At 41.3% G+C, this 20,331-nt stretch overlaps 1 protein-coding gene across 49 annotated transcripts in view; it reads left to right on the forward strand.

The window, feature by feature from the left end:
- Positions 1 to 20,331, forward strand: part of RIMS1 (regulating synaptic membrane exocytosis 1) — a 389,052-nt gene that overhangs the window by 353,862 nt on the left and 14,859 nt on the right. The window contains exon 1 of one of the 49 annotated variants that reach the window (XM_084889222.1): positions 5,804 to 5,932. The exons of the other annotated variants lie outside the window; for them this stretch is intronic. The gene's annotated coding sequence lies outside the window, so the exon portion shown is untranslated. Of the gene's footprint in view, positions 1 to 5,803; positions 5,933 to 20,331 lie in introns of those variants that run through there. 49 annotated transcript variants of the gene reach the window in all.

Below are 20,331 nucleotides of genomic sequence, written 5' to 3' on the forward strand. Positions count from 1 at the left end.
AAGCATCTTATATTCTTCTCTGTCAACCTGTACGTGAGATTATTAATGTGAAATAGTTCTTATAGATTTTTAACACAAGTTGTATAAAATGTATCACATGGGTGTGTTTGCCTTCATTGGGATGACTGCGCTAAAGAAGAATAATTTACAAGTCAGAGTTTAGTTTGCCCACCAAGTTCCAATTTTATAGCCATCTCAAATTCCCAAGCCGAAAATTTTAGTTCTTACTTACTGAGTTGTTTTCTTACATTTCACCTCTCCCATCACCTTTAAAAGCAACCCTAAAAGCAACAAGTAGCATCTAGCTTTCCTAATATTTTATTTTTTGTCAAATAATGGGTTATCAAACAACCTTTCAATAATCATTGTAATGCTAATTTGAAGTTCCAGTTTATGTTGTATTTTATAACCTAGCTGCTAGCCAGGGCACTGTGTCTTTATCTGATTTATAAAATGGTCTATAAAACATATCTCACTTATAAAGTGGTCTTTATCTTCCTTATAAAGCAGTCTTACTTATAAAATATATTATTAGCAACTTCCTTAAAGCACATATGGAAATGTTCTTAGTCAAATTCCTTATTTGTGAGGAGCTACAGGAATGTTATGCAATGTATAAAGCTATAAATACGAAGTTATTATATATTAACTAGGGGCTCAGTGCATAAATTTGTGCACCTTGTTAGGAACTGTGGGCCCTGAGGCTGTGGTAGGCTTGGGGGTGAGTCTCAACCCATCTTCTGCAACCCCACCTTGCCCCTCCCACCATAGCCCCCTATCCCCTGTCTACCAGAAGCCCTGCTCCTGCTGCTGCAGCTCCCACACACGGACAGCGTGAAGTGACTGGGGCTGGCGCCAGCAGTGGGTGCGAGCAGGGCCAGTGCAGAGTGGCAACTGCTGCCCCGACCGCCCCTCAGGAGCAGGGGGAGGTGGAGAATTCCTCAGGAATGATCAGGGCTAGCAGCTGCCGCCTGCACCCGCTGATGGTGCCAAGTGATCGGGACCAGTGCTGGTGTGAGCTGCAGCTCTGATGTCAGCTGAGGTTGCAAGCAGGGCCAGCGCTGGCAGTGGGTGTGAGTGGGACTGGCACCGGCAGCAGCAATGCCTGGCAGGACCATGGTGCATGGGAGCAGAGAATTTTCAGTAATCACTAGAGGCTCACCCCAATGACTCCAACCGTCTTCCTGCCTTGGTCTGGCACCTCCACTCACCTGCTCCACCATCCTGCCAAGGCCAACACCCACATGTTCCACACACGCCCCCTGGTGGTCAGCGCACACCATAGTGACCGATTGTTCAGTTGTTCCGCCATTCGATCTATTTGCATATTAGCCTTTTATTATATGGGACTAAAGGCCTGGTGAATGAATTTGTGCATGGGTGGGGTCCCTCTGGGTGGCCTGCAGGTATCCGGCCGAAACCCACAGTCCAACACTGCCTGTAGCTCCTACCAGCCACTCCCTCTCTTCCAGGCCCCACTGTGCCTGCTGCAGGTTCACACCCAATCAGTCCCAATCAGGAGAGACTCACGCTGCCACAGCAGTGCTCACCAGCCATGAGCCCTGCATCTGGCGCCCTCCCAAGAAGAGTGGCCTGTGAGATCAGGCTGAAACCAGTTCTCTGACATTTCTTGAGGGGTCCTGGATTGCAAGAGAGTGCAGGCCAGGCTGAGGGACCCCACCAGTGTATAATCGGGCCAGGGAGGGACCATGGGAGGGCTCCAGGGCATGTTTGGCCCATCTCGCTTAGTCCCAATTGGCCAGACCCCAGCAGCAAGCTAATCTACCAGTTGGAGCATCTGCCTCCTAGTGGTCAGTGCACATTATAGCGACTGGTCAACCAGTTGACTGTCTGCTCCCTAGTGGTTAGTGCTTGTCATAGTGAGTGGTTGAGCAGCCTTAGCATGTCATTAGTATATTATGCTTTGATTGGTTATTTAGTTGTTCTGCCATTTGGTCTATTTGCATATTACTCTCTTATTATATAGGATATAATAGCTACTAGCCTGTTAGCTGTCAGATTCTGCCCTGGGTACTTTACATATATCATTCCTATTCTTATCACAGAACAAAGCAGTGTCCACTTCACATAAAAGGACACTTAAGATAAACAACTTACCAGAAATTGTATCAGTGGTAGTGGTTGGATTTAAATCTAGGTTTGTACAGAGTCTTAATAAGGGGAAAATATGTATGTATGTGTGCATGTGTATGTGTGTGTATAAATGTATCTAAAAATTTGAGAAAAGACAATGCTTTACTTTTGTCTATAGTACCTTTAGCTACTTAATAAATATTTGGCTAGATAGATTTTAATTATAAATGTCTCTATTTTCTATAGGTGTGAATATAGTAATATTATTAGTAGATTATGTTTCCTGACATAGAAATCCTCTTTATAAATGGTAGTTTTTTCAAAATTATTTGGAAATCTATAATTACTCTCAGGTTTTTAATTATAAATCTTATGAATAAAAAAAAATTTAGGGAGGTCTCTTTTGTAGAATAACAACTATTTGGGTAATCTCCTAGTATGGGGCAGTGTATTAGTTTCTTATTGCTGCTTTGTCAATTTGTCACAAATTTAGTGGCTTAAAACTACTGTGTTATTTTACAGTTCTTTAGGCCAGAAGTTCAAAGCAGATCAAGGTATTGGCAGGGCTATGTTTCCTCTGGCCACCTTAGGGGAGAACCCACATCCTGGCCTTCCCATTCCCTTACTCATCCCATGGCTCCCAGCCCTCCTCCGTCCTCACAGCCAGCAGTAGCTTTCTCATGTGGCATCACTCTCACTCTGACTCAACTCTCTCTTCTCTTATAAGGAGCCTTGAGATTATACTGCATATCCTCCTTCCAACCCCCCACTCATTATTCAGAATAATCTTCTTTAAAATCAATTGATTAGCAAACTTAATTCTGATAACATAATTCCTTCCTTTTCGTGTAACAGAGCATAAAGGTTCTAGACATTAGGATGGGAACATTTGGGGGGTAATTATTCTACTTACCACAGGCAGAATTAGATTTTGTAAGGTCTGAAGATCATGGGAAGCCCTCTGCAAGAATATGAACAAAGAAAATTACAAATATAAAATTAGACATTAAAGTATATCCTCATTACATAGTGAGGAAATATGACACAAAACACATACATTTTAAAAGACAAACTGTGTGAATATATTCCATTGGACACAACTAATTTTATCCTCAGTTGTCTAATTTATCTGCTTAGCAAACAAAACAGCTGCATGATAAATATGCCTTATTCAAAACTTCCATTTGTTTTGGCTAAATGAAAAATAATTTAGGTAGATTGCTTACCAAAATTATGTCTTCAAAGTTTGGTTTCTAGCGCACTCTTTATTTTTTATTTATGTCATATTTACCCCACTAGTTCAGTTGCCTGATTCCTTGTGTTCTGGGAAATGTGACAAAAGGAATACGGAATTTGGGGTCAGAGGTGTGTGAACAAGTCTTCACTTATTTTTTAGGCACTGGTATGTACCAGGCACTGTGCTGGACTCAGAGGACACATTGATAAGCAGGGTAGACGTGGGTCCTTTTCCTCATGGACCTTACAGGGTGGCAAAAGGCAGACATAGGAAAGCCATCTAATTATACGAAATGCTCTGAAGAGGTATAGGACCCTGTGAGAGTCCTATAGGGACCAGGGGCAGTGAGGTCTTTCCAGGATCTGAGAGATGAGGCTGTGATCTAGGCAGAGGGGAGCAGTGCAGGGGAAGGGAGAAGATCTCGGCCAAGAAAAAAAAAATATTATGCACAAAAACATGCAATGGGAAAGCTGCTACTAATTCTGAGAGGTAAAAGAGAACCATAATGTAGGGGGGAAGGGAGAGAGTGGAGTATGGATATTCTTGAGAGCACATTGGGGCCAAGTACAATAGGGCCTTAGGACTGGGCCTAAGAGTTCAGTTTCATCTTAACTGCAGGAGAATGCCATTGAAGAGTGGTGAGCCAATATGCGCAAAGATCTGATTAGCAGGTTTAAAGCTTTTCCTGTTTGTTTTGGAGCACGGGGCTGGGAAGGGGGAGAAAGGAAACAGTAAATTAGACATTATGACAGGAAACGCATCACTGGGATATTTCTCTATTGATGAAGGTGTAACATCACACGTTTAAAAGCAGTGGAGATGGATAGCCTCAGAGGACTTTTCACTTGGTTGAGATTTGGAGGCTCTACTATGTGTGCACTTCCCACACGCTCTCTGAAGAAATGTGTGTTTTATCATTTACGTCAAGAAAAACTTATGTCATTCTAATCTTTATGAAATACTCATAAAGATTATGAGTATTGCTTGACTAAGAAATTTTTTCCCCACGTTTCCCAAATATTGTCTAAACCACCTGGCCTCCAGCCTTGCAAAATAGAATAAGCTTCTCTTTGGCCATTGCTTCCCTAAAAGCAAACCCTAAGACAAAGACTTAAGTACAGATGGTTATTGGGGAGCTAATCCTAGGGAAGCTGACTATGTACTGTGTCATCCAAACCCGAATATCTTTGAGCGTAAAAATATGCTCAACTGACAGACATACACCAGGATTTTCCTGAGTTAACCAAGAAGTATGATCTCCCTACTGCCTTTTCCCTCTTCATACTCCTGACACAGCACTGGAGGACAGACAGGGAAAAGCAGGACGCTGGACACAGTCCTTGGTGCATTTGGGAAGTAAGGAGGAACCACCGAAAATAACACTGTCCTGGTAAATGGTTCTGTTGCTGCCATTTTCCCTTCCACAAAGTGGCGTATCCTTCAAAGAACTTAAGAGTGCATAGGTTTCAGAGGACACGGGTCTTAGTTGGAATTTGCTTTTGTGTTTGTTTATGTGATGTTGTTAATTGGGGGGGGGGGGGGGGGGAGAGGAATGTTTTGGCTGGTGGTGAAAGTTTTACCACATCCTGACTGCCATTAACTCTTGAGCGCCAGTTCTTATACTTGTAAAATATGTCAATACCAATACCCATAAACCATGACGAGGGTTAACGGAACTGTGTGTAAGGCACTCACTGAGCATAGAGCTTGGCGCATAAGAAGTGCTCAACGAAAGTTTTATTTTCCCATGCAGGCAGGAGGGCGGGGTGAGGCGGTGCCAGGAAAGCAGCTGTCAGTGATGAGGGCTTAATCCGTGCACTTCGAGAGTGATCATTTTGGCAGCTTATGTGTGTCACACATGTCTCACACGTGCCAAGTGGGTGAGATGCAAGAAATCACTGTGGGACCTTCGTCCTCTTGCCCGTGAGAAAACCCTTTGGTAGGTTGCCCCTGGAAATCACGTGTCAGCCCTAAGCTTTCCTTCTCTAATGGTTCTTACGTAACTAGGGAAGCCACATAGCATTTAATAAAGTAAGCAACATATTTTTCTCTCATTTAAATGGCCTCGTTGTGTAGCTTATTTAAAATTGTGTCACTGTGTCTCCATTTCCAAATTGTGGCTATTCAGCAGTTTTTAAATTCATGAGATGATATATGGCAAATTACTGTGTGATTTTTCACTTCATGGTCTTAGAATAAGCTCCAGAAAAAAACACTCTTGACAGAAGCAATTTAATCACAGTGTGTGTGTGAGAGAGAGAGGAGGGAGGAAGAAGGAGAAGGAGAAAGAGAAGTATAGGGAGACAGGGAGAGAGGGAAAGAAAACGAGGGAGGGAAAGAGGAAAGGAGGGAGGGAAGAAGAAGGGGGAGAGAGAGAGAGAGAGAGAGAGAGAGAGAGAGAGAGAGAGAAAGAGAGAGAGAGAGAGAGAGAGAGAGAGAGAGAGAGAGAGAGAGAGAGAGAGAGGAGACTGCACAGAGCTCCCTCCGATATTCCACCAGAGACAGCACAAGTTACTTAAACCAGGTCAAAGCTCCTTCGGCTCTCAGTCTTCCCCTGGGAACAACTTAATGCTGATTCTTAATTTTTTCAAGATAAACAAGGTAAGTCTATGTTACATTCATTTCTGAATTTCCTAAGTCCTAACAGGAGTCTGTTAGTTACTTTAGAACTTTTCATAAAACTAAAACCAAAAGCCTAATTTCTGTTTGTCTGAAGCTCTCAAGGATGTCTTAACAGTTTTCAAAGGTTGTGTTAGTTTAAGATTGCTATCAACTGAATGAAAAATAAAGATGTAAAAATTGTTATGCAGTGTTATATGAGGGTGTTGCTACTATAGGTATATTTATAAAATTATAGTGTGTAAATATGTTTAACTTTAAACCTATACTTAGAGGATTTTAATGCTGAATTTGAAATTGAACAGTACTACAACTCATTGGTACCAAAACACACATCACAAAGTTATATTTTCTTCTAAAGCAATTTCATTTGTATTTACTATTGTGCCAACTATGTTGCATATCATATAGCCTTTTCACATGCAAGTAAATGCAATATTTTTATGGACATTAATTTTGGAAAATCAGAAATATATTTACATTTTGAAATTATAAATCATATTTCCTACTTGAGCTACAAATATTTTCCTTTCTTTTGATATGTTCAGTCAAGGACCACAAAAGTGTAACATTTTTATGTGAATAACCTATGATGACTCATATCAACTGTGTTAAGACAGTTAAACTTTTTCCTAAGACAATCCGCTTATGAAGAACTTTCCCAGCAGTATTTCGGAGAAAACAATTAAAATTCTCAAGTAAGAACTATGTTTTAATTACCTTTAGATCAGGGAGGAAAAAAACATGTTAAAGAATGTAATTTCAAAATCAGACTTTATTTTATGCTTTCCCATAAATTATGAAAGGAAGTATAATCTGGTAATTTATCTTAATTTTTTTCTTATTCACTTGGGCTGATGTCAACAAAGAGTCTGGCTGGGATTGCAAGTATTGTCATCACTAGAGTTTGTGCCAGAGCCATTCTGAGAATGCTTTGGAAAAGGACAATCTTATATATATTCAAAAACAATGTTGTTCTCCAAAGACTAAGTATATAATCTATGTGCTCAGATAAAACCAAGATTTATCAGTAACTCCCTTTCTTGCTTCTTTCTTAAAAACAAACAAGAAAACAGCCACTCCAAATTAACTTCTGGTGGAGGACATTTGAAGTGTTGAATGCATTGTCAAAGAAGAGCCTCCCACATATTGCTTATGGGTCATATTTTACAGTTTTCATTTATATTCTGAGTACTGCTTGTATGAAATTAATTTCTAATTTAGTATCAATTAACACTTGACATTTAACTTCAGAAGCAAAGCTTATCCATGAAAGAAGGGATAAATACACATTGACTGTAATATATTTGTGATTTATATCTTTCCCTCCCCTAGTTCCTAACTTAATTTAAGTCATTTGTCTCAAAAGGCATCTTAACATCTGTTTGCTTTTATGCCATCATGTGGACCAATGGAGTGAAATGTCCTCTTGTTTCTTATCTATGCTCATTATTAATGAGCAGCTAGAAATTATTTTTCTACCAAAGTAAAGAAGTTTCCTTTTTCTCCCTCCCACTTTAAAGTTGGTATAGTATTATGGGTCACTGTGGTCTGGTTTGTTGTTTTTACCCAATTGATCAGTTAATAGAAAGTACTTTGGGCTTCTTTGAAGATGTGTATAGTGAATCCTCTAAGCTTTAAGTTCCTGAGCAGTCAGCAACTCTCTTGATAAACATTTGCTGAGACCTACTCTTCCTCAAAGTCCTCGACAGGAGAGACATAAAAAGATACTCAGATGAAAAATTACGCATAGCCCTAGTTGGTTCAGCTCAGTGGATAGAGTGTAGGCCCTAAGACTGAAGAGTCCTGGGTTCGATTCTGGTCGAGGGCAAATATCTCAGTTATAGGCTCAATCCTTGGCCCTGGTTGGGTACATGTGAGAGGCAACCAGTGGATGAGTCTCTCTCACATCTATGTTTCTCTCTGTCTCTCCCCATCCCTTCCACTCTTTCTAAAAATCAATGGGGAAATATTATTGGGTGAAGATCAAAACAACAAAGAACCCCATATAAGTAAAACATTTTATTAAAGGATTGTCACATTAATCTAAGTGTTTTCATAGAGCAGTTAGTCAATTACCAATTCACTTCTAGGGAAATAATAGGGAAGTTTAGAGAGCAAAATCACTGCAGCTTAGGCTGGTCAGACTAGATTGTAAGTGGAGAAGCTTTGAGGTGGTCTTAAAGGACCAGTAGGGAAAAGACAGGAAGCGCTTGGGCACTGTGTGGGATGCTATAAGGAAAATCTTGGAGGTAGACAGTGTCAGCTCATGAAGAGGGAGCAGGGTCTAACCAGTGTGGCTGGAGTGGAAGGTTGCTCTCAGGGAGTAGGGAGGTAAATGGGGCAGAGTTGGTGGGAGTAAAATCAGGGAATCCTGTCAGTGACATGCTAGGCTGTGGGAGGGCTAGGGAGAGACCATCTTTATGAAAATTAATCTGTTGTGCTTTTACAAGTCCCATTAAAATGACAAGAATCTCAACATGGGCAGACCAATGGAAGCCAGAAAGAAGAAAGAGGTAGAGGAGATAAGGCAGTAATTATAACAATGGTGACCATGTTTGATCATGGAAAAATAAAAGTTCCTTTAACAGAAATGGGAAATGAGTAGAGAAGGCTAGTGGGTCTGTAAACTTCTACCAGCCAGGCTTCAACCAGAGAAGCAGAATCTGTTGGAGAAATATATTTACATATTTATTATAAGGAATCAGTCAGCGTTAGTGGTTGTGGGGACTGGGTTGGCATGTCTGAATCTATGTGGCAGGCCGTGAGAGGAAGGGCCAGCTGGAATCCTCAGGCACTGGCCAAAGCTGCAGACCGTGGGCAGAATGTCTTCATCAGGGAAATGGCCCTTCTGCTCTTAGAGTCTTCCCACGGACTGAATTAGGCCCATCCCGATCATCTGAAATTGTCTCTCGTTTAAAGCCAACTGGTTATGAACTCTAATCAAACCTACAAAATACCTTCATAGCAGCAGCTAAATTTTTTGTTTGATTCACTGGGAACTGTAGCCTAGTCAAGTTAATACATCATAAAACCATCAAAAACGTCCAAAGTGCTATAAACTCCAAGGTGCTGGTAGGATATCTTACATGAAAATGGCCAGGATTATATGAGAAATTGTGAATTAAAACTCTATAAAGTAATGGATATGGAAAATTCCTCAATGGGAGTTATCCACATAGAGGTAGCATCCATAGCAGACAAAGAGAGTTGTATGCATGAATATAAGCATAACCAATGGATGCAAGACACTGCAGGAAGGAGAGGTGCCGTGAGGGCATGTGCCGGGGGGTAGGGGGGGCCCGGGAGAGATTGATGAGGAAAAAGAGGAGACATATGTACTACTATTTGTAATACTTTAAATAATAAGAGAAAATTTTATAAAAAATGGGTCAGTCATAACAAGCATCAATAACTTTTCCAATAATTAGAAAAAAAATATTATAAACACACCTATAATAACATTTCTGGTAAGGTTTAGGTGTCTTTCAGATATATTTATTACTGGATCTGTGCATTTACTGTAACTAATAATAGATATAATAAGATGATTGCAACATTTTAAAAATGAGAGAGTTAGGGAGATCCTCAGCGGAGGCTGCAAACTTCTACGTCAAAAATGAATTCTGGGGAGAAATATTAAGGGACAGAATAAAGAAAAGTAACTAAAAGATAAATAAAAGAAGATTAGCCTTGCCACCATGGCTCAGTGGTTGAGCATTGACCTATGAACACAGGAGGTCAATTGCCAGTCAGGGTACATGTCCAGGTTGTGGGCTCCATCCCTGGTGTGGGTGTGCAGGAGGCAGCAGATCAATGATTCTCTCTCATCACTGAGTGTCTGTCTGTCTCTCCCTCTCCCTTCCCCTCTGAAATCAATAAAAATATATCTTTTTAAAAGGAAAAAGATAAAAGCTAAGAGAACCCTTGTCTGTCCATCTCTTTGCATTACTTTCTCACTAATTTACCAAGATTTCCAGGGGAGCAGACACATGGCTATGGATCCCCTGCTTCCTCCTGGACCAAGAGATCCCAATAGAATCTGTACTGTACAAAAGCCAATGTTTTTTATTGTGAACTTGGATTGTGCAATTTAAATAAGATTTTGCAGGTAATTCAGATATAAAGAATGAGATATATATTACAGATAATAAGAAATCAGAGGCACAACTCCTCTGATTACTGAAGGGAAGGGCCTTCTGGGGATCTTTACCCCACAGTCTTGGATGCTCTTTCCCTTTCTCATCTATCCAACAACAGTTTATTTATCCTTTTCGGTACATCTCTAGTACCTCCTTCTCTGTGAGAAGTTCCTTAACTCACCCAACAGAGATGTTAACTACATCCTATGTCCCATCACTCACCCAAACGTACTTTATTCTTCTTACCCCACTGAAATAGAATTGCATATATGTTTTCCTCACCAGAGTATAAGCTCCTTTCAGTTTTGAATGCACTGGTGCCTGTAACAACACTATTTTAAGTCTTTAATGTATATTTTGGAAATGAAGGATGGGTATGTACATTATACATGAGAAAACAATGTGCAGAAGGCTGACCAATGTATGCTTATAAACAGTTTGTGTAAGGAGAAAAATTTTAAGTTCTGGGGTTTTCAAAGTAGAATTTAAGAGAATAAGGTGGAGTTTATGACGGGAATTCTGCAGAGAAGGAGGGAGACCTAATACAGGAGTGGAAAAGGGGAAGGTTGTATACATAAGGCTTGAGTTGGAGGAAGGGAGAAATTTGTCTTCGCAGGAAAATAAAATAAAAGTGGATCTGAGGTAAATTAAAATGTGCCTTTTCTACAAAAAAAAAAAAAAAGATTTTCCTTGATATGAAAATCCTGAAATTTTAAACTATATTGGTTAATTTAACTTTAAAGCACTTAAAATGCTGTAACAACAAGATCTTCCTATCTCTAAGGAGAACGCCAAGACTCAGTGTGATTGCTTTGAACTGTGTCTGATCTGCAGTGATTGGGTCCCCATTCATTTTGAGGGCACTGCATATGCCTGCCTCAGGTCCCCCATCTATTACATAACAGTTTATTGTAGTGGAGAGATGCTCAAGTCACTGGTGGTTGGACTTGCCTGTTGAAGTGTAAACAAATGGAGTGTGGTAATGGGAGTTCTTTGCAAAACAATCTTAGGAATAAAGAGCACAGTTCACTCACTGCCTCTCTGCTTTCATGATAAGACTTTTTTTTTTTGTTACAAAATGGAATTGAAGTTCCATTTCGAGTAAAGGGCAGGCAGAGCTTTGGAGCAGAACGAGTCAGGCTTTTATCTTCAGGGTGGCATTAAGGAGCTCGCATGACCTCAAGCTAAGGATTTGACCTTTCTGCACCTGGGTTCTTTAAACAAAGGGTGAGATCACTTTATTTTTAAAGTTCAGGTGCTACGTTTCAGATTTATTATATTCTAAAATGGATCTGTTTAATCCATCTATCATATACACTTCAGGATTTCAGCACAGCATTTATTTTTGTATTCTTTCTATCCTTAGTTGATGTGGATTGGAAATAAATATTGCCAATATAAGATTAGTATACTGCTTTAGTATTGCATAAGCCTCAAAATATATTAAGTAAAGTATTGAATAATCTTATAAATTTACTTCTGCTTTAATAAAAAAAAGAAAAAGTCAGGTTTATACAGCGTTTACCCTAGTGTTTTCCTTCTGGAAAACAGTTTTATATTCTACAGTCTTGGCCCTGTTCACCTGTTCCCATTCGTCAACATGCAGTATCTTAGTCTTTTTGAGCTGCTGTCACAAAAAGAGCATAGTTGCATTGGCTTATAAACAACAGACATTTATTTCTCTCAGTTCTTCAGTTCTGGAGGCTGGGAATCCAAGACCAAGGAGCAACATGGTCAGGCTCTAGTGAGGATCCGCCTTCTGGTCTAGAGATGACCAGCTTCCTGCTGTAAGCTCACATGGAGGAATGAGAGAGCAAGCTCCTTGGGATCTCTTTCACAGGGACTGATCCCAATCGTATCAGGCTTCAAGGACCTTCCAAAATGCCACTTCCAAATACCCTCTCACTTGGTATTAGGTTTCAAATATGAATTCAGGCTGGAGGGAGGGCACAAACATTCAGTCTATAGCATGGGGCCAAATCAAGTATTTCTGTGTGGTTAACACCATATGCTTCTCTTAACTCCTCCAACTACCAGGACTCTCATTATTTACAATAAATTTAGTCAGGACAATGCCTTGAGAGTAATAAGCAACATCTGAGAAAAGAGAGGCAGATAGTAATTGATTTTGCTAAGGGTGTCAAATCTTGGATATGTACGTCCTTACTATTTCCCATTTTGTTAATACATTCACCCAACAAAAGCTTGGACATCTGCTGAGACACATTCATCATTAGCCTGCAGAATCTTGAAATGCTGTGCTTGACATTGTTTAGTCCAGTGGTAGGCAAACTCATTAGTCAACAGAGTGGCAAACCGCAGCTCAAGAGCCTCATGTGGCTCCAGAGCCGCAGCTTGCCAACCGCTGGTTTAGTCAATTCCTTCTATTCCTCAAAATCCAGGTTATGCAGCTCTGGAATTTAGTAAACCTTATCCTCAGATTTCCCTTCACCAGCATATATTTTAGGCTTTTATTATATTATATATTTCAAGTTCTTTTTTTGCCTGATTTTCTAAACATAAAAGGTAGTGGGGTGGAAATGAAAGAACCCATATTTGTAATATTCTGTTTTACAAAGTTTTATCCCCAGACATTTTCTCTTTATATCTTAAGGATTTTTTTTTTTTATGTTTTGTTGTTTAACACTTATTCTAACCACCTTCAGTAGATAAGCAACCAGCCAGCAGTTTCCCAAATCTTTCGAGCACATAGGCCAAATCAGATTAACCCTTCTGTTCATATATGATATTTTTGCCAGTCATGACATCATTCTTCATTTGTCACACACAACCAATCCTCATGTTACTCTCTCAGCCTGTGAGGCCATGCCTCGAATTACCACTGTTTGCTATACTTGTCCATATTGCTGCTTGCTATGCTCACACTCAGGTGTGGTTTGACCTCAGAACCAGCCTGAAATGAAGTGGTCAGAGCATTTTTGCTTTACAAGGACCAGCTGGTTGGAATCACGCTATGCTGATGACCACCCTCACTCTTGTGGTCTTTTTTGCCTCAAAAAAATTGGTCCCTTTCTCTCTCTTCCTCTCCCCACTCCCCTTGTACTAATTCATTCTCCTCTCTCTTCTCAGAATCTGAAAGATTTCTTCTGAACTTACTTCCTTAACTTCTTCTGTGCCTACTAGCTCATCCAAGTACCCTTTCCCTCCTCTTAAGCCATAAATTATGTTTCTGATCACTCAGTAAACAGGTATGACTTTTAAATTTTTTACATTCCTAACCTCTAGACCAGTGTTTCCCAACCTTCTCTCATGATGAGAATCACCTGGTGGAGTTGTTAAAACACAGATTCCTGAATCCCAACTAAGAAGTGCTAAACTAGAATTTTTGAGAACATATAGGTAAAATTGCATACCTAACTTAGTTCTGTATATAACATCTGTGTTAGAGCACTAGTTAAGTATACAATTTTACCTATATGTTCCCAAAAATTCTAGTTTAGCACTTCTTAGTTGGGATTCAGGAATCTGTGTTTTAACAACTCCACCAGGTGATTCTCATCATGAGAGAAGGTTGGGAAACACTGCTCTAGAGACTAGGTATGTCAACTAAATGTTAGAAATTAAACTGATGAACTAACTTGTCCCAACCATATTTAGTTGCTAATCAAAATCCACATAAACCTCCCATCTACACTAATAAAAGGGTAATATGCTAATTAGACCCGGAGACCTTCCAGATGTCTTTCCGAACAAAGCCATGGTGGTGGAGCCAAGCCAGAGGTGATTAGGGGCGATCAGGCCAGGAGGGAGGGCAGCTGGGGATGAGCAGGCCAGGGGGGGCGGGCAATTGGAGGTAATCAGGTCAGCGGGGAGGCAGAAGGGGGCAAGAAGGCCAGCAGGGGGGAAGTTGGGGTGATCAGGCTGGCAAGGAGGGGAAGTTGGGGGCAATAAGCCCAGCATGGGTGCAGTTAGGGGCAAGCAGGCCAGCAGGCAGAGTTGTTAGGGGCAATCCGGCAGGCAGGCAGGTGAGTGGTTAAGAGCCAGCAGTCCCAGATTTCAAGAGGAATGTATGACTGCTGGTTTGGGGCCTAAACTGGCAGTTGGACATCCCCTGAGGGGTTCCAGATTGGAGAGGGTGCAGGCCGGGCTGAGGGACATTCCTAGTCCTGCCCCATGCACAAATTTTGTATACCAGGCCACTAGTTATGATATAACAAACTGATGTGAAACATTCCTGGATGGTAATATCTTGGGAGAGTATAGCCATCTTGAGAAGCTTTTACTTTTCACAGTTGACTCTGCTTCTCCAATAATGCAGAATTTCCTATGGTTGTATGCAGGTCTCTAGAGGCAGTGCGACAAGGTTGGGGCAGGACTGGTGATGAGTAGGGGTTGTTGTATAACTGAGATGCCACCTGCATGGGATCTCTGCTGTATTTTCCTGCTGCTGACTTTCTAGAACTTGTTGTGCACGTGTTTATATCTGTTGCCTATGGAATTAAAGTATCCCATCTGCCAATAAAATTCTGAATGTCCTATTGATACAATGGAAACTGGATTCTTTATTTTACTATGACCAGTAGTAAAGATATCTTTCTGACCATAATTATTTCTTACCTTTAATTTTATAAATCCAAGAGAAAAGAGATAACTGTGAGTACCTCTGAATGTACTTTCTCATTCTGAAAATTCTGGTGATTTAAAAAAAAAAAAATATATATATATATATATATATATATATATATATATATATATATATATATATATTATTGATTTTTTACAGAAGAGAGTGGGATAGAGAGCTAGAAACATTGATGAGAGAAAGTATAATTTCAAATTTTTTAGTTTTAAAAGGGCTGGTCTCTATACTGAAGTTTTTGTTGGAGTCTTTGCTAAAATTTAATCTTAGTAAATAATGTTTTCACTCTCTATTAAAAATATGTAGACAAGCACCCAGTTATGTGAGGATCATAAACCAGACAAAACAACATGTGCTAGCACATCCTGTCTTATTCTGTGAAGTATAAGTCTGCTGCACTGATCCTCTTTCTCTGTTGCCCTACTGCACCCCCACCCCACCCCTAGTTTTCTTGAGGAATGTTCTTTCTGGGTCTCTAGGCTGAGCAGTCCCCATAGTGCCAGGGTACAGATAATCCACCTGAGGCACAGAGAAGTGAGGATCACGTCTTCAGAGACATGTACACCCAGTAGCACTGTACTCCTCACATCCCTCCGTTCTTCTTGGACCCCCAAGTTTGCTGAACTGATGGAAGGAAAAACTCCAGGGAGGAGAATAGGATTGTGTGACTCACATAGGACTTCCTTGGGTTTTTATCATCAATTGTATCACATGTTTCTCAGATCCTGATCAAACGCTATACAAAAACATGCAACAGATTTCTTCTAATGATAATTCTTCAAAAGGATCAAAGTAAGAAATCTGTGGTATTTGTGAAGCATGAAACAGTTTTATAAATGAGAGATTCTAGGCATTCCCAAGTCCCTGATCAAGAAATAGAAACCCACATACTAATTGTCATTTAAAAGTTATAAACCAAGCTAGCTAAATGCTAAATAAAATGTTTTTTGTTTGTTTGTTTGTTTGTTTTCTAAGGACCAAGGAGATCACATTTCAATTTAGAATTCTGACGATCAGAGTTCTGTGCTTGAACTTGGCTTGCCTATCTCATACTGAGATTTGGTGCTCACTGCCTTCTATTCCCATCCCTTGCTCTGCCCTGCACCTCAAGGGGCCTTGCACACATGTTTAAGGTTGCCTATACCCCTTGGACTTCGGGGTGTGCACATTGGTATTGCTGTCTAGCATCCGAGGCTGGATCCCAGAAAGACACATGGGCCAGCTCTGTATGTGGACTTTGGCGATTTGGGCAGGAAATTTTATTATCTGGAGGCTTAGTTCAGAAGGGTAAATGAGGGATCCAGGTGGGCATGAGACCTAAATGGGTACATCCTCTTGATCCATGGGGAAGGGAAGGCTACATGAGATGTGAAGGGGCTGAGGCAATAAGAGAGCCAGGGCAGGGCCCTTTAAAGCACAAGCAGAAAGTTTAAGGTCTGTACTGAGATGATCTAGTCATAGCAACTTAGAGGTTTGGTGCATGAGATTCACGGACTCAAGGGGGTCCCTCAGCCCAGCCTGCGCCCTCTCACAGTCCATGGGAGCCCTTGGGTCATGGCTAACTGACGTCTTAGGCCCACTCCCAATGTCAATCGGACATTCTTAGTGCTGCCCCAGAGGCAGGAGAGGCTCCACCATTGCTGCTGTACTTGCCAGCATTGAGCGGCTTCTGGCTGAGCAGTGCTCCTGTGGGAGTGCATTGACCACCAGGGGGCAGCTCCTGCATTGAGCATCTGCCCCCTGGTGGTCAGTGTGCATCATAGCGACCAATCATTATGCCCTTTGCATAATGATTTGCATATTAGCCTTTTATTATATAGGATTATTATATAGGATGTGTTCTTATATATAATATGTCTGTATTGATTAACAGGTTTTATAATTTGATATTTGTCAAATTTTGTTTTACATAGTCCCTTTATGCCCATCCAATTTGTAGGGAAATCATGGCCAACGTTGGGAGGGAATCAAAGGTTCCTCTTTGTGTGAAGTTTGCCTTTAAGAGCTAGTCAAACCCATTTTATTCTGTCCTAGTGTTTATGTGGACAGTATTTATTCTTGCCTTTCAGTAATTATCTTATAAGTTGTTTTAAGTTTATGCCTCACTCCCTCCATATAGACACACACATGTGCACATGCCCTCTGCCTCTCCATTGTGGATTGGGAAAATCTGAGCCTGAAACAATAAATAAATTCCTGCTCTGCTGCTGGCTAAAGCTTCCTGAGATCCTGCAGTCAGAAGCTACCCAGTTGCCCCTCAGCACCTACTGTTTAGAGAGTCTGATGATGTGACTTTGCATTTCAGTGTGGGCTGTCTATCAGTGGTGACTACTTATATATGACAAGTCTCTTCTAGATCAGTTGAATGCCTGTTTCAGTTTCTCTCAGGAATCCCAGCTTGTCTCTTTAAGTTGGCTTGTTGGATCTCCTCAGAAGAATTTCATATTGCCACCTAGCATATTTCATATTTCAAAGCAGATCATTCCCATTTTGATTAAAAGTCATCTAATTTCTTTCAAGGAGAGTGTTGAGAAGCACAAAGAACCTACTTTATTTTATAGAATATAGAAAAAAAAAATCTTATACCCATTTCCTTTGTGATCTCAAATTCTCATTTCTGCCCATAACAACCAGTGCAGTGTGATCATCGCGAAACCATAATTGGGAACTTCATATATCCAAGTTTGTTTCAGAATATTAAACTACTAGAGGCCTGGTGCATGAAATCTGTGCACTAGGGGTAGGGGGATGTTCCTCAGCCCAGCCTGCACCCTCTCCAATCCTGGACCCCTCAGGGGATGTCCGACTGCCGATTTAGGCCCGATCCTTGCTTACTTTTTTAGCTGCCAGATCTCACTCTTTATTGAACTCTGGTCTTTCTGGAAATGTATTTATCTCTTCAAAGGACTTTGCTGCGTATCATTTCTAGACCCTTAAGCATGTTGCTCTCTTGGCCTGAAATACAAATCCCTCCCTTCACCATCTGAAAGTTAAAATTCCCTTTGAAAGTCCCTTGAATACCAATGCACAGTCTCTCACTAAGTCTGATACTACCCGTTTGACTATATTTCTGCAGCTTTGTTGGAACACCAGATAAAATAGTTGGTCTGTTTTTAGGCAGCCTATTTTAGAAATCATCACAAACACCAGATTTGTCTTTTAGGGACCGAAACAAAAGAAGAGAAGAATTGCATTCTCACCTTCTGATCTTGCCAGGTCCCTGCTCATTTAGTGGCATAGCAAGCGCAAATTCACACTCACTGATTAAATCGTCCTCCCTCTTCCCTTCTCATCCTCTCTCCATATTACTAAATTTACATAAAATAAATACCTAAAACTAAATGCATATAAATAAATCCTCTCTGTTGAGCCACACTGATTCACAACTAAACTTTCACTTAGTCTCTCCTACTAAGCTGTGACATCGTTGGCTCCGGGCCTGTTTCCTTCCCACACTTACATTTACAGCCAGGGCCCAAAGCACTCCAGAGAGTTTGTCCAATGGGTAAGTAAAGGAATGAATGAACAAAGCATATCATATTAACCACAACTTTTCTTTGTAAAAATAACTGAATTTCATCACTCTACATATAAAAAAAAATTGTATCACTGATCTCAGTTGTTTCAGGGTAACCAAATGGTCAAACTTCCTCTATAGTTTTTCTTTGTGAGTTAATAGACACTATTGCATTTATCTTTTGGACCCAAATTGTTGAATTAACTAGCTGATTTTTTAAAAACCGATTTTTTCCAGTTCATTGATAGAATTGACTTCATTGGGCATTAGGGACTGTTTTTTTGAATGAAGCAGTCTTTTCTTGGACATTATCTACCTCTCCAATGAATAACATTAGACCTACACATGTGGTGTTTTCCCTGTGCATTTAATCATTGCTGTCTGCATGGAAATAAGCTCTAATATCACACACCTTAAAAATAATGAACAACCTCCCCGAATCCTATGTGAATTTTACAAATACTGCCTCTCCATCACAACAAACCTTTTCAAAATAGTCATAGGCATTGTCCCTGCTTACTCACCTCTCATTCTGTCTTCTGAGTGGCCATTGACTTCAGGATCCCAGCCCTACTTCCCTGAACCTACTTCTCTTGAAATCAGAGATCTCTATGGAGTCACGTATGTCACCACTTCTATGTCTGGTCCTTACTAAAATTCTAAGTAGTTATCCACATTTGTTTTTTACTTCTTAAAACACTTTATTCTTTTCATTTCTGCACCATGACACTTACCTGTCCTTCCATGTACCTTAGAAGGTCTTAGTAGACTTCTTAGCAGTCTTCTGGAATCGTAGGCTCCATTCTGTCTACTCTTTTTATCTCTATCTACTAGAGGGCCAGTGTCTGTGGAGGAGGGTGGGGGGTCCCCTCAGCCCAGCCTGCACCCTCTCCAATTGGGAACCCTCAGGAGGTGTCCAACTGCCGGTTTAGGCCTGATCCCAGGGATTGGTCCTAAACCAGCAGTTGGACATCCCTCTCACAATCCTGGACTGCTGGCTCCTAATCAATCACCTGTCTGCCTGCCTGGTCACCCCTAACTGCCTCTTCATACTGGCCTGATCTCCCCTCACTGCCTCAGCAAGCCAGCCTGATTGCCCCTAACTGTCCCCCGCTGCTGGCCAGGTTCCCCCAACTTCCCCCTCCCTGCCAGCCTGGTCACCCCAAACTGCCCCCCTCCGCCGGCCTAGATGCCCCTCACTATCCCCCCTCCCCCAAGCCTAATCACCACCAACTGCCCCCCTCCCTGCTGGCCTGGTCACTCCCAACTGCACCCTACCTGCCGACTTGGTCACCTCTAACTGCCCCTCCTACTGGCCTGGTTGCTTCTTACTGCCCCCCCACCTGCCAACCTGGTTGCCCCCAACTGCCCTCCTCTGCTGGCCTGGTCCTCCCCTAACTGCCCCCCCCCACCTAGCCTGGTTGCCCCCAACTGCCCTCCCTGCTGGCCTGGTCACCCCTCACATCTCCCCCCACCCAGCCCCCCTGCTGGTGTGGTCGCCCCATGCAGCCTACTGTTCAGTCATTTGGTTGTCCTTCACTAACCCCCCTGCCGGCCTGGTCATAGGCAGCCATCTTGTGAGAGTATAATGGTCAATTTGCATATTACCTCTTTATTATATAGGATACGTCCTCCCTATTATATTTAGTACCACAGCTTTTAAGTTCATCTGCATACCATTATATCCTGCCTGTCTGTCTCTCTGTCTGACTACCTATTTCTGACACTGACCTTATGGTTCTGAATCATGATAATTCTTTCTACTTTACTCTTCACATGGCTTTTTAGGAAACAACTCAAATGTCCTAAAGAGAACTCACCATTTCCATCACCCACAATGAGTTCCCTTTTCAGTAACTGGTGCTATCATTCAATTACTAGTAGTTATCCTATGTAAAACTCTAAAAACTACTGATTCTTCCTCCTCCTCCTCCTCCTCCTCCTCCTCCTCCTCCTCCTCCTCTTCCTCCTCCTCCTCCTCCTTCTTCTTCTTTTTTCCAGAACCACCTCTACATGGAATAGAGCAAGTACCATAAGATCCTCTTCAAAATATAATCAGTGCTCACTCTCCTCCCTTATCTCCACTGCTGCTTCCCTAACCTAAGCCATTATTTATCTCCTC

Source organism: Pipistrellus hanaki (genome assembly GCF_964339955.1).
Source record: "Pipistrellus hanaki genome assembly, chromosome: 7".
Taxonomy (NCBI): domain Eukaryota; kingdom Metazoa; phylum Chordata; class Mammalia; order Chiroptera; family Vespertilionidae; genus Pipistrellus; species Pipistrellus hanaki.